The 12,707-nt window shown below is 49.0% G+C and overlaps 1 protein-coding gene across 17 annotated transcripts in view; it reads right to left on the minus strand.

Moving 5' to 3' along the window:
- The window catches only part of anks1b (ankyrin repeat and sterile alpha motif domain containing 1B), a 1,080,298-nt gene that overhangs the window by 62,998 nt on the left and 1,004,593 nt on the right, over positions 1–12,707 (minus strand). The window lies entirely within an intron of this gene.

Raw genomic sequence — 12,707 nt, forward strand, 5'->3', positions numbered from 1 at the left:
TCGGAAAATTCAAAAAATGACTTCATAAAAGGGACTAATTTCACCTTAACGGTCATAACAATTTTATATGTAATTTATACCGTGCAAGTATAGATTCAAAAGGCTCGCTTACAATCATGCAACCTTAAAGTACAGGTTGTTTGCTTTGGTCTTGAAGTAAACGGCAAAAGGAGAAGCCTGAAGAGTTCATTAAACAAAGACATTTATTCAGCATAACAGCAGTATTTACAAAGAACACAGGTACACATCTCACGGTCCTCACTCCTTCCTACAGCAGCTGATCTGTTATACTCGTGTTGGTTAACTCACAGCACAATCAGCACGAGGGAACAATCATTCTCAGTTGGATGAGTCCCATGTGGGTTATAACAGGTCCACTGCACTTGTGTTGACTCTTCAATTAATCTAATTCCCCAATTCCTTTATTTGTTTCTCAAATATAAAAGTAGCTTCCTTTTAAAAGTTGTTATAGATCGTGCGTCCACCATCATTCCATTTTTAAAAAAATATTTTTATTTGTTGTTTAACATTTCATACATAAAACACTCAGTCGAAAAGATAAAAGACCCCCCCCACTATCAACGAACAAGTATGTGAGTCGAAAAATAACCCTCCCCACCCCCTTTACCAGCTGCCAATAACAAAATCTTTAAAGTGAAGAATAAACAGACTCCGTCTCTTACAGAACCCCTCAATAGCCCACCCACCGCTCAAGATGAACTTCACCTTCTTAAGATACAGGAACTCCATCGAGTCCCCCAGCCAAACTGAGGCAAAAGGCGGAGAAGCTGACCTCCACCTCAACAGAACCCACCTGTGAGCAATCAGCAAGGCGAAGGCTAAAACATTCGCCCCGTCTGTAGCTCCGGCAGGTCTGACACTCCAAATATGGCCCCCAGGGGACTGGGCCAATGGCAAGATAGCCGACATGGTGCTGAAGAAAGAACCCCAAAACTTCTCCAACTTCGGACAAGATCAGGACATGTGTATGTGGTTGGATGGGGCCCCTCCCACACTTCTCGCAAGTGTCTTCCAACCACTCACACAACCTCAACAAAGAGGAGGGCAGTGTCACCGGAAATGTCGGGAAAATCTTCCCTGCAAAATCCCATACCTACATATTCCTAAAAGCCTCTTTCCGTGGAATCCCAAAAATTTCTGCCAACTCCTCCAAGCTCGCGAACCGCCCTTCTAGAAATAAATCCTTCATTTCCACGTATCCCCGCTCCTCCCAGCCCCGAAACCTAGCATCCAATCTCGCCGGCTCACACGAATAATTCTCTCAGATTGGCATCAATTTCCACCCTGCCCCTAACTTAAAATGCTGCCGAAATTGTCTCCATATCTTCAGTGTGGCCACCACCACCGGACTACCCGAATATTTCCCGAGGGCAAACGGGAATGGCCCCATTGCCAGCGCCCGCAACCTTGACCCCCTACAAGAGCCTGTCTCCATCCCCACCCTCATTGCCTTTGACTCCTTACCCCAACCCACATCTTTTTGGTGTTCACCGCCCAATAATAATACATCAGATTTGGCAGAGAATACCCATTGACCGTCGCCCTCTCTGAAGTCCCATTTTCTGAATCCTCGCTACCTTGCCTGAGCATACAAAAAGACAAAATCAACTGTTTCATCCCATAAAAAATTATTTTGGCAAGGAGACCGATAAACACTGGAACAAAAATAAAAACAGAGGCAAAACATTTATCTTTACCGACTGCCAATGGTAGGGTGGCTGTCCCACCTCCACAGATCCGCCTTGACCTTATTCACCAGGCTCGTAAAATTCAATTTACGGAGCCGGGCCCAATTTCCAGCCACCTGCATCCCCAGATACCTGAGGTGAGTAGTCGCCACACGAAACAGCAATCCACCCCCCCACCCCCAAGCCAGCTTCATTCCCCGGCGGAGAGGCCAAAAAGCACTCACTCCTCTCCAAATTCAACTTGTATCCCAAAAAAGCCCCAAATCACTTGAGCAGCACCATTAGGTTCCCCAACGTGGGAACCAGGTTGGAAATATATAACAAAAGGTCGCCCTATGCTCCACCCCTCCCCCCTTAATTATTCCCCTCCACTTATCCAAGCTGCTCAGAGAAATGGCCAAAGGCTCTAATGGCAATGCAAACAAAAGAGGGGACATGGGACACTCTTGTCTCGTTCCCCTATACAGCTGAAAATATCCCGAGTTCACCTCATTTGTATGGACACTTGCCTCGGTCCTTGTATAACAATTTGACCCACACCTCAAACTTAGGCCCAATCCCAAACACCGCGAACAAATAACTCCATTCTACCGATCAAACGCCTTCTCTGCATCCAATGTCACCACCACCTCCTGGGGGAGCACCATGCTTAGCATTTGTGCACATTGGAGGACAACTGCCTACCCTTTACAAACCCTGTCTGATCCTCCCCAACTACCTGCGGGAGGCACACCTCCAGCCTAAGCGGCAACACTTTGGTGAGAAACTTGACACCCACATTGCAGGGCAAAACACACTGTCTGTGTGGAGTCTGTGCCGAGGGTTTTCTCCGGGTTCTCCGGTTTCCTCTCACAATTCCCGAAAGACGTGCTTGTTAGGTGAATTGGATATTCTGAATTCTCCCTCAGTGTACCCGAACAGGTGGCGTAGTGTGGTGACTGGGGAATTTTCACAGTAACTTCATTGCAGTTTTAATGTAAGCCTACTTGTGACACTTATAAAGATTATTATTATTATTGGCCGATAAGACTCTCACTCCACTGGGTCCTTATCTTTTTTTATCAAAAGTGAAATAGATGCCTGTCCCATCATCTCCAGAAGCACCCACCTAGCTACCACGTCCTCAAACATCTCCACCAACTGTGGTGCCAGCCTGTCGGAAAACTTCTTATAAAATTCCACTGTGGGGCGGCACAGTGGCGCAGTGGGTTAGCATTGCTGCCTCACGGCGCTGAGGAGCCGGGTTCGATCCCCGTCCGGGGTCACTGTCGGTATGTGGTTTTCACATTCTCCCCGTGTCTGCATGGGTCTCACCTCCACAACCCAAAGATGTGCAGGGTAGTTGGACTGGCCACGCTAAATTGCCCCTTAATTGGAAAAAATAGGGCACTCTAAATTTAACAAAAATTCCACTGGGAACCTATCCCGCCCCAGTGCTTTACCCGTTTGCATCTTCCCAATCGCCGTCCAAACCTCCTTGATATCCATTGGCTCCTCCAAACCTGGCCTAACCTCCTCTTCCACTGTGGGACATTCCAGCCCTTCCAAAAACTCCCTCATATCCGACTCGTCCCTCTGGGGCTCCGACCAACACAACCTCTTATAAAATTCCTCAAATACCCTATTCAACCTGCTCCGGTGCAGTCACCAGCCCTCTCATCCCATCCCGGACCTGAACCCCTCACCCCATCCCGGGAGCTCACCTGCCGGTAGAGCCTTCTCCCTGTACTCATACACAGCACCCTTGCCCGCTTCAACTAGCGTACCACTTTCCCTCTCGACAAAGGGTCAAACTGCATCTGCGTTCCTTTCTACTGGCCAGAAGTTCCGGAATGGGATCTTGCGCATAATTTCCATCAACTTCCAGAATTATGTCTACCAGCCGCTGCTGCTCCTCTCTTGTTTTCTTATCCTTATCCACCTGTGTCTTATGCAAGATGATCTCGCCCCTGACCACCGCCTCTCATACCACCGACGACAAGACCTCCCCATTTTTATTTAACCCCACATAATCGTCAATCACCTTTTCCATCCTGACACAAAAACACAGAACCGCAAGCAACGTCACATCCATCCTCCACACTGGCCTCTGTGCAGGCCCCTTCTCTGTGACCAGAAATAACGATAGCTGAGTATTCCGCGTTCCTCACCCCCCGACAACAACAGCCTCTCCATAATAAAGAAATCTATCCTCGAATATACATTATACACCGACAAAATAAAAGAAATACTCTCTTCTCCCTGGATGGAAGAACCGCCAGGGTCTGCTCACCCCAACTCCTTCATGAACGCTGTCAACACCTTCACTTCCCCCGAAGGGGTCAACGAGCGTGGCTTAGACCAATCCATTTTCAAATACAACACTGTGTTTAAGTTCCCAGCAAAAATTAGTTGGTGCGTGTCCAAGTTCGGAATGGCTGCTAACATCCTCTTCATAAACCCTACACCATCCAAATTCGGGGCATATATGCCAACCAACAGCACTGACCTCCCCATCAAAGCTCCTGTTACTATAAACTATCTAACCCCCCTGATCTGCCAGCACCTTCTCCATCTGGAACCTAACTCTCTTACTCACCAATATCGCTACCCCCGGGTCTCTGCTATCAAAGCCCGAATGTAACACCTGGCTCACCCAACCCTGCCAAAGGCTAACCTGGCCCTTCACCCTCAGATGGGTCTCCTGCAGTAGCACCACATCAGCTTTCTAGCTCTTCAAATGCGATCACCGGCCCACCCAACCCCAGCATCTTCCACGTTCCCATTCAGACTGGGGGTCTCTTATAACCTCCCCTCACTTACCAGTCATGACCACCCCATGGGGCATATCCGCCCCTCCAACCTCTTAAGCTCACCATCCACCCAAAAATGGCACCTCACCCTGCTCCACAAATGGGATCAAGCCCTGACCCTAGACACCGTCAGTCAACTGTCCTTCCCCTCCTCTCCCCATCTCAGAAACCCCCCCACAACCACTTCCTCTCGGAACCGCTCCTTCTGCATGCTCCCCATTCCCCCCACCATTCACACCTCCAAGGCCTGTCGAAACTTGCCCACACAGATTCAGCAGGCCGCAGCCCCTTCCCCCACCTCGCTGCCGTTCACTAGCCAACTCAAGTTTGCTAGCGAGGTGACCCCCACCAGAGCTCCCTCCTCCCACATACTTAACAGAAAAGCCAACAGCAAAACCCCCCAACATCCAACCCTTCTAAACAACCTAACATGCAAAACACAAAACAAGAGCCAAGGAGAAAAACCCAACACATTACCCCGCTGTCCACAAACCATCCCCTCCCATCTGTAACATAAGAAAACAGATTTCAAACTCAGTTCAGCGCCTGTCTTTCAGCCCTCACCAACCACTCCACCTCCTCCACTGTTTCAAAGTAATGGTATGGGAGGAATGCGTAGCCCTCAGCTTCGCTGGGTAGACCATCCTGAACCGCACACCACTCTTGTAAAGCGCTGCCTTTGCTTGTTAATAGCTATGGGCCTTCTCGCCAGCTCCACTGTGACTTCCTGGTATAGAAGAATACCACTGCCTTTCCACCTCACCTCCCGGTTCTGCTTGGCCCATCTCAAGAACTTATCCTTCGTCTGATAGCTGGGAAAACAGGCTATCACAGCTCTTGGTAGATCATTCACCCTTGCCTTTGGCTGGAGTGACGGATGAGCTCATTCCAGCTCAGTGGAGGCGTTATTGCCCTCCTCTCCCAGCGCTTGGCGAACATCCCCGAAAACTACTTCTTCAGCCTCAGCCCTACCAGCTCCTCAAGCAGCCCCATGATCCATAGATTCTGCTGCCGTGACCTGTCTCCAGCTCCTCCACCTTGGCTCTCAGCCCTTTATTACGGATTTTGACTTCCTCTAATACCTCTTCCAGTGAGAGGAGCTGGTCACTCTTCCATGACAGTGCCTCCTCCACCCCCCTTCAACACCTCACCGTGCTCCAACAGACTGTCTCTAACGTCTTTCCAAAGGCCTTCTTTATCGGAGCATCTTCCACTGAGTACCCATCATCTCCTTCCCATGCCACTCAAACTGCTGCTCCATCTCCACCGCCATCACCTTGGTATCCAGTGTAAGGGGCGCAGCCTCGCCTGGTGAGCTTGCTCCCGCCTGGCGAGATTGCTCCCGCCATCTTTCCTCCCATAGAACTCCACACGGTGCTTGGGCCCACCGGTGGACTAGTGCTATTCCTTTTCATGCTGTACTCTTTCATTGGGATTTTGACTTCCTCTAATACCCATAGACCGTTCACATGAAAATTCCCTCCACAACTGGGTGAAAAGGCCAACAAACGAGAACTCTGGCTGGAGCCACCCAGCGTGCAACCTCCACCTACATGTCGCCAACGGAAGTCCCTTCCATCATCATTGCTGACACCATATTTTGTGGCCTAACAATCCTCTGAAATAAAATAAATCACTTCACTTTTTCCTTCATTCTTCTTGTGAGAGTGTTAAACCTGTGTCTTCTCATTACCAACTCAGTAACCAGTGAAAACAGTTGGTGCCTACTTATCTTATCAAACCCCGCCAAATTTTGAACATCTCAGTCAGATTGCATCTTGGCCTTCTCTGTTTTAGTGTTAACTACCCAGTCCCAGAGGCAAAATTTCTCATCCGTGGTAAATCTCATCGATGCCCTCTCCATGAACTTCGTGAAATGGGGCAATCTAAATGAGGTCATTTAAAAGTGAAACCAGGAAACACTTTTTCACAAAGTAGTAGCATTCTGGAATTCCTCCTCCCAACAGGCTGCAGATGCTGGGTTAATTGGAGTTTCAAGACTGAGATTAACTGCTTTTTGTCAGGCGATGGAATCAAATGATGTGGAGCTAAGGCAGCTACATGGAGCTGAGGTACAAATCATCCATGATCTAACTGAATGGCAAAACAAGCTCAAGGGCCTAATCGGCCTATTCCTATTCTTGTGTAACTGCAGCCTAACAAAGGATTTTCATTGGCTTAGGTATTACCTCTTTGTTTGAGTACTATACCTCCTCAATTGATAAGACTAAGGGTCTCCCAGGTTTCCTTTCACTTTGACCCCACCACTGCCCTCCACCCCAACCCCACATTTTTACTTAGAATCACTTTCTGCACAGTTACTTCCCTGGGGCCATTGAAAATAAACAAATCCCAAATAAAATTCATCAGACTTATATCTGCAGAGAAGGTAGTCCCAAGACAAAGCTAACTACTCCAATGAGTGGACAGTAGAAGTGACAAAAAATCAGGAAAGTGTACCCGGGAATGAGTCGTTACTAATACGTGTCACAACCTGTCAATTGTAGTTTCTTAATGCATCAAAAATAATTTTAACAATCAGATCTCGTTTTGGCATTCCTCATGTGTTTCCCGTTCGATTCATTTCTACTGAAATGTAGAGCCAGCAGTTTATAGCATCTTGCATGCGCTATACTTATGTATGTTGCCATCCATCACGTACAGTAAATGCTGCTGAACTATTTTATAACGGGCACCATAGCAATCATGCCCTCATTCGATCATCATTTGGCATCCAAATATATTCAGCAGGGCCATTGGCTACTGGTTAGTTATCAAGACAAGAAATCCTGGCCAATTTTCCAGATTGGTTCAGAAAACAACTGTTGTATCTCCATTGTCAATTGTATTGACTGGGAATTGAAATTGGGAGCCTCCTGGTCTGTTTGGTGCATTGCCAGAGCAGGCAATCTATTTAACCCTCTTTACTAGAAACTGAGAGACCTTCTAAATTCAACAACAAACAATGTTACCAGCAAATCTCTTTGGTCCTTTCGTGATTTGTGGTTGCTTTGAACTTGAAACGATACTGATGCTACCCTGCTATGTCCTACAGCCACCTCCCTCGATCCCTTCAATCCCTATGATTTTTCCTTCTACTTGTTTGATATTAATAAAGGCAACTTGTGTTTATATAGTGCCTTTAATTTAGAAAAATATTAAAGATGCCTTACCAGAATATGAACAAAATTTGACACCAAGCCACATCAGTGTATCCGGGCAGACTAAAGGTTTGGTCCAAGAGGTAGGCTTTTAGCAGTGGTCTAAAGAGGGAGAGAGGTAGACAGGCAGAGAGCTTTTTGGAGGTAATTCTAGGGCTCAGGGCCTTGGGAACTGAAGACGTAACCATCAGCAATGGAATGAATAAGTTTGTGGAAGTTTCAACGGCCAGAATTAGAGGAGCTCAGATTTCTCACAGAGTTGTTGTGGGGGGTGAAATTACAGAGGTATGGAGGGAACGTAACCTGGGGGGAATTTGGGAACAAGGATGATATTTTTAATATGGAGGCATTGCTTAACTAGGAGCCAATGTAGATCAGCCAGTAGAGGGGTGATAGGTGAACAGGGCTTGGTGCAAATTAACACACAGACAACACAGTTCCAGATGTAGGGGCTGTTTAGCTCATTGAGCTAAATCGCTGGCTTTGAAAGCCAGCTTTGGCTTTGAAAGCTTTAAGACCAAAGCACGCCAGCAGCACGGTTCGATTCCCGTAACAGCCTCCCCGAACAGGCGCCGGAATGTGGCGACTAGGGGCTTTTCACAGTAACTTCATTTGAAGCCTACACGTGACAATAAGCGATTTTCATTTCATTTTTCATTCAGAATGGGGGAGGGTGACCAGGATTCCACTGGAATAGTCAAGTCAAGATGTAACATAGGCACAGGTGAAGCATGGATAAGGGTTTAAACAGCAGAAGAACTGAAGTAACAATGGAGAAGGACAATGTTACAGAGGTTGAAGTAGGGCATAGTGATGATGTAGAAATGTGGTCAGAGTTCATCTCTACGCCAAGTCTGACACCAAGATTGCAAACAGTCTGGTTCAGCCTCAGAGAGCTGCCAAGGGAGGGATCATAGAATTTACAGAGCAGAAGGAGGCCATTCGGCCCATCGAGACTGCACCGGCTCCTAGAAAGAGCACCCTACCCAAGGTTAACACCTCCACCCTATCCCCATAACCCAGTAACCCCACCCAACACTAAGGGCAATTTTGAACACTAAGGGCAATTTATCATGGCCAATCCACCTAACCTGCACATCTTTGGACTGTGGGAGGAAACTAGAGCACCCGGAGGAAACCCACGCACACACGGGGAGGATGTGTAGACTCCAAACAAACAGTGACCCAAGCCGGAATCGAACCTGGGACCCTGGAGCTGTGAAGTGATTGTGCTATCCACAATGCTACCGTGCTGCCCACGGTCAACGGGATGGAGTCTGTGGAGTCAACGGTCAGCGAATGGAGTCTGTGGCAGGGACTGAAGACAATGAGAGCAGGAAATCCCTTTCGATGAAATATTGGGATGAATAAAGTTATTCCTTCAGCCCTGTCACAAATCCTAGTCCCCGGTCATGGATTCCATCTTCCTCCCTGCTGCTGCCTTTGGTTCAACTAAACTATTTACACAGATTTCACCGTGAACATAGCTTCCGACTCCTTTATCATCTCCATGAAAAATTAATTTACTTTTACTGTCAGAATATTGCTGGTCTCCATCCCTGCCACAAGGCCAGGAGGAGTGCGCAGCGGGTCAGGATCATTGTGAAGCAGACCAGGAGTGTGCAGCGTGTCTGGATCATTGTGAAGCAGACCAGGAGTGTGCAGCGGGTCAGGATCATTGTGAAGCAGACCAGGATTGTGCAGTGGGTCAGGGTCACTGTGAAGCAGACCAGGAGTGTGCAGCGGGTCAGGATCATTGTGAAGCAGACCAGGATTGTGCAGTGGGTCAGGGTCACTGTGAAGCAGACCAGGATTGTGCAGCGTGTCTGGATCATTGTGAAGCAGACCAGGAGTGTGCAGCGGGTCAGGATCATTGTGAAGCAGACCAGGATTGTGCAGTGGGTCAGGATCACTGTGAAGCAGACCAGGAGTGTGCAGCGTGTCAGGATCATTGTGAAGCAGACCAGGAGTGTGCAGCGGGTCAGGATCATTGTGAAGCAGACCAGGATTGTGCAGCGGGTCAGGATCACTGTGAAGCAGACCAGGATTGTGCAGAGGGTCAGGATCATTGTGAAGCAGACCAGGAGTGCGCAGCGGGTCAGGATCATTGTGAAGCAGACCAGGATTGTGCAGAGGGTCAGGATCATTGTGAAGCAGACCAGGAGTGTGTAGCGGGTCAGGATCATTGTGAAGCAGACCAGGAGTGTGCAGCGGGTCAGGATCACTGTGAAGCAGACCAGGAGTGTGCAGCGGGTCAGGATCATTGTGAAGCAGACCAGGAGTGTGCAGCGGGTCAGGATCATTGTGAAGCAGACCAGGAGTGTGCAGCATGTCTGGATCATTGTGAAGCAGACCAGGAGTGTGCAGCGGGTCAGGATCATTGTGAAGCAGACCAGGAGTGTGCAATGGGTCAGGGTCATCGTGAAAAAGACCAGGAGTGTGCAATGGGTCAGGATCACTGTGAAAAAGATCAGGAGTGTGCAATGGGTCAGGATCACTGTGAAAAAAATCAGGATTGTGCACCGGGTCAGGGTCAACGTGAAGCAGATCGGAAACGTGCAGTGGGTCAGGATCATTGTGAAAATGATTGGGACAGTGTAGCAGGTCAGGATCACGGTGAAAAAGACCAGGGGTATGCAGTGGGTAAGGATCATTGTAAAGCAGATCAGTAGTTTGCAATAGGTCAGGATCACTGTGAAAAACATTGAGAGGTTGTAGTAGGTCAGGATCACGGTGAAAATGACCAGGGGTATGCAGTGGGTCAGGATCACTGTCAAGCAGCCCGAGAGTGTGTAGGTCGGGATCACTGTGAAGCAGATCGGGAGTGTGCAGCAGGTCAGGATCACAATGAAAAAGATGGGGAATGTTTAGGAGGTTGGCATCATGTGAAGGAGAGTGGGAGGAAACTGTAACGGGTCAGGATCACTGTGAAGCAGATTGGGGGAATGTGCAGCAAGTAACGATCACTGTGAAGCAGATTGGGAAAGTGCAGCAGGTCGGGATCACTGTGAAGCAGATTGGGAATATGCAGCAGGTCGGGATCACTGTGAAGCAGATTGGAATACGCAGCAGGTCGGGATCACTGTGAAGCAGATTGGGAATATGCAGCAGGTCGGGATCACTGTGAAGCAGATTGGGAATAAGCAACAGGTCGGGATCACTGTGAAGCAGATTGGGAATATGCAGCAGGTCGGGATCACTGTGAAGCAGATTGGGAGTATGCAGCAGGTCGGGATCACTGTGAAGCAGATTGGGAGTATGCAGCAGGTCGGGATCACTGTGAAGCAGATTGGGAATATGCAGCAGGTCGGGATCACTGTGAAGCAGATTGGGAATATGCAGCAGGTCGGGATCACTGTGAAGCAGATTGGGAGTATGCAGCAGGTCGGGATCACTGTGAAGCAGATTGGGAATATGCAGCAGGTCGGGATCACTGTGAAGCAGATCGGGAATATGCAGCAGGTCGGGATCACTGTGAAGCAGATCGGGAATATGCAGCAGGTCGGGATCACTGTGAAGCAGATTGGGAATATGCAGCAGGTCGGGATCACTGTGAAGCAGATTGGGAGTATGCAGCAGGTCGGGATCACTGTGAAGCAGATTGGGAATATGCAGCAGGTCGGGATCACTGTGAAGCAGATTGGGAGTATGCAGCAGGTCGGGATCACTGTGAAGCAAATTGGGAATATGCAGCAGGTCGGGATCATTGTGAAGCAGATCGGGAATATGCAGCAGGTCAGGATCACTGTGAAGCAGATTGGGAATATGCAGCAGGTCGGGATCACTGTGAAGCAGATTGGGAATATGCAGCAGGTCGGGATCACTGTGAAGCAGATCGGGAATATGCAGCAGGTCGGGATCACTGTGAAGCAGATTGGGAATATGCAGCAGGTCGGGATCACTGTGAAGCAGATTGGGAATATGCAGCAGGTCGGGATCACTGTGAAGCAGATTGGGAATATGCAGCAGGTCGGGATCACTGTGAAGCAGATCGGGAATATGCAGCAGGTCGGGATCACTGTGAAGCAGATTGGGAATATGCAGCAGGTCGGGATCACTGTGAAGCAGATTGGGAATATGCAGCAGGTCGGGATCACTGTGAAGCAGATTGGGAATATGCAGCAGGTCGGGATCACTGTGAAGCAGATCGGGAGTATGCAGCAGGTCGGGATCACCGTGAAGCAGATTGGGAATATGCAGCAGGTCGGGATCACCGTGAAGCAGATTGGGAGTATGCAGCAGGTCGGGATCACCGTGAAGCAGTTCGGGAGTATGCAGCAGGTCAGGATCACTCTGAAGTGGATCGGAAATGCTCAGCAGGTCGGGATCACTGTGAAGCAGATCGGGAGTATGCAGCAGGTCGGGATCACCGTGAAGCAGTTCGGGAATGCTCAGCAGGTCAGGATCACTCTGAAGTAGATCGGGAGTGTGCAGCCGGTCAGGATCACTGTGAAGTGGATCGGGAATGCTCAGCAGGTCGGGATCACTCTGAAGTAGATCGGGAGTGTGCAGCCGGTCAGGATCACTGTGAAGTGGATCGGGAATGCTCAGCAGGTCGGGATCACTGTGAAGCAGATCAGGAGTATGCAACAGGTCGGGATCAGTGAAGAAGATTGGGAATGTGCAGCAGGTCAGGATCATTGTGAAGCAGATCTGGAAAATGCAGCAGGTCAGGATCACTGTGAAGCAGGTTGGGAATATGCAGCAAGTCAGGATCACTGTGAAGCAAATTGGGAATGTACAACAGGTCGGGATCACTCTGAAGCGGATTGGGAATGTTTAACAGGTTGGGATCACCATGAAGCTGTTCAGGAATGCTCAGCAGGTCAGGATCCCTCTGAAGTAAATCGGGAGTGTGCAGCCGGTCAGGATCACTGTGAAGTGGATCGGGAATGCTCAGCAGGGTAGGATCACTGTGAAGCAGATCGGGAGTGTGCAGCCGGTCAGGATCACTGTGAAGTGGATCGGGAATGCTCAGCAGGGTAGGATCACTGTGAAGCAGATTGGGAATATGCAGCAGGTCGGGATCACTGTGAAGCAGATTG

Source organism: Scyliorhinus canicula, chromosome 11 (genome assembly GCF_902713615.1).
Source record: "Scyliorhinus canicula chromosome 11, sScyCan1.1, whole genome shotgun sequence".
NCBI classification, from domain to species: Eukaryota; Metazoa; Chordata; class Chondrichthyes; order Carcharhiniformes; family Scyliorhinidae; genus Scyliorhinus; species Scyliorhinus canicula.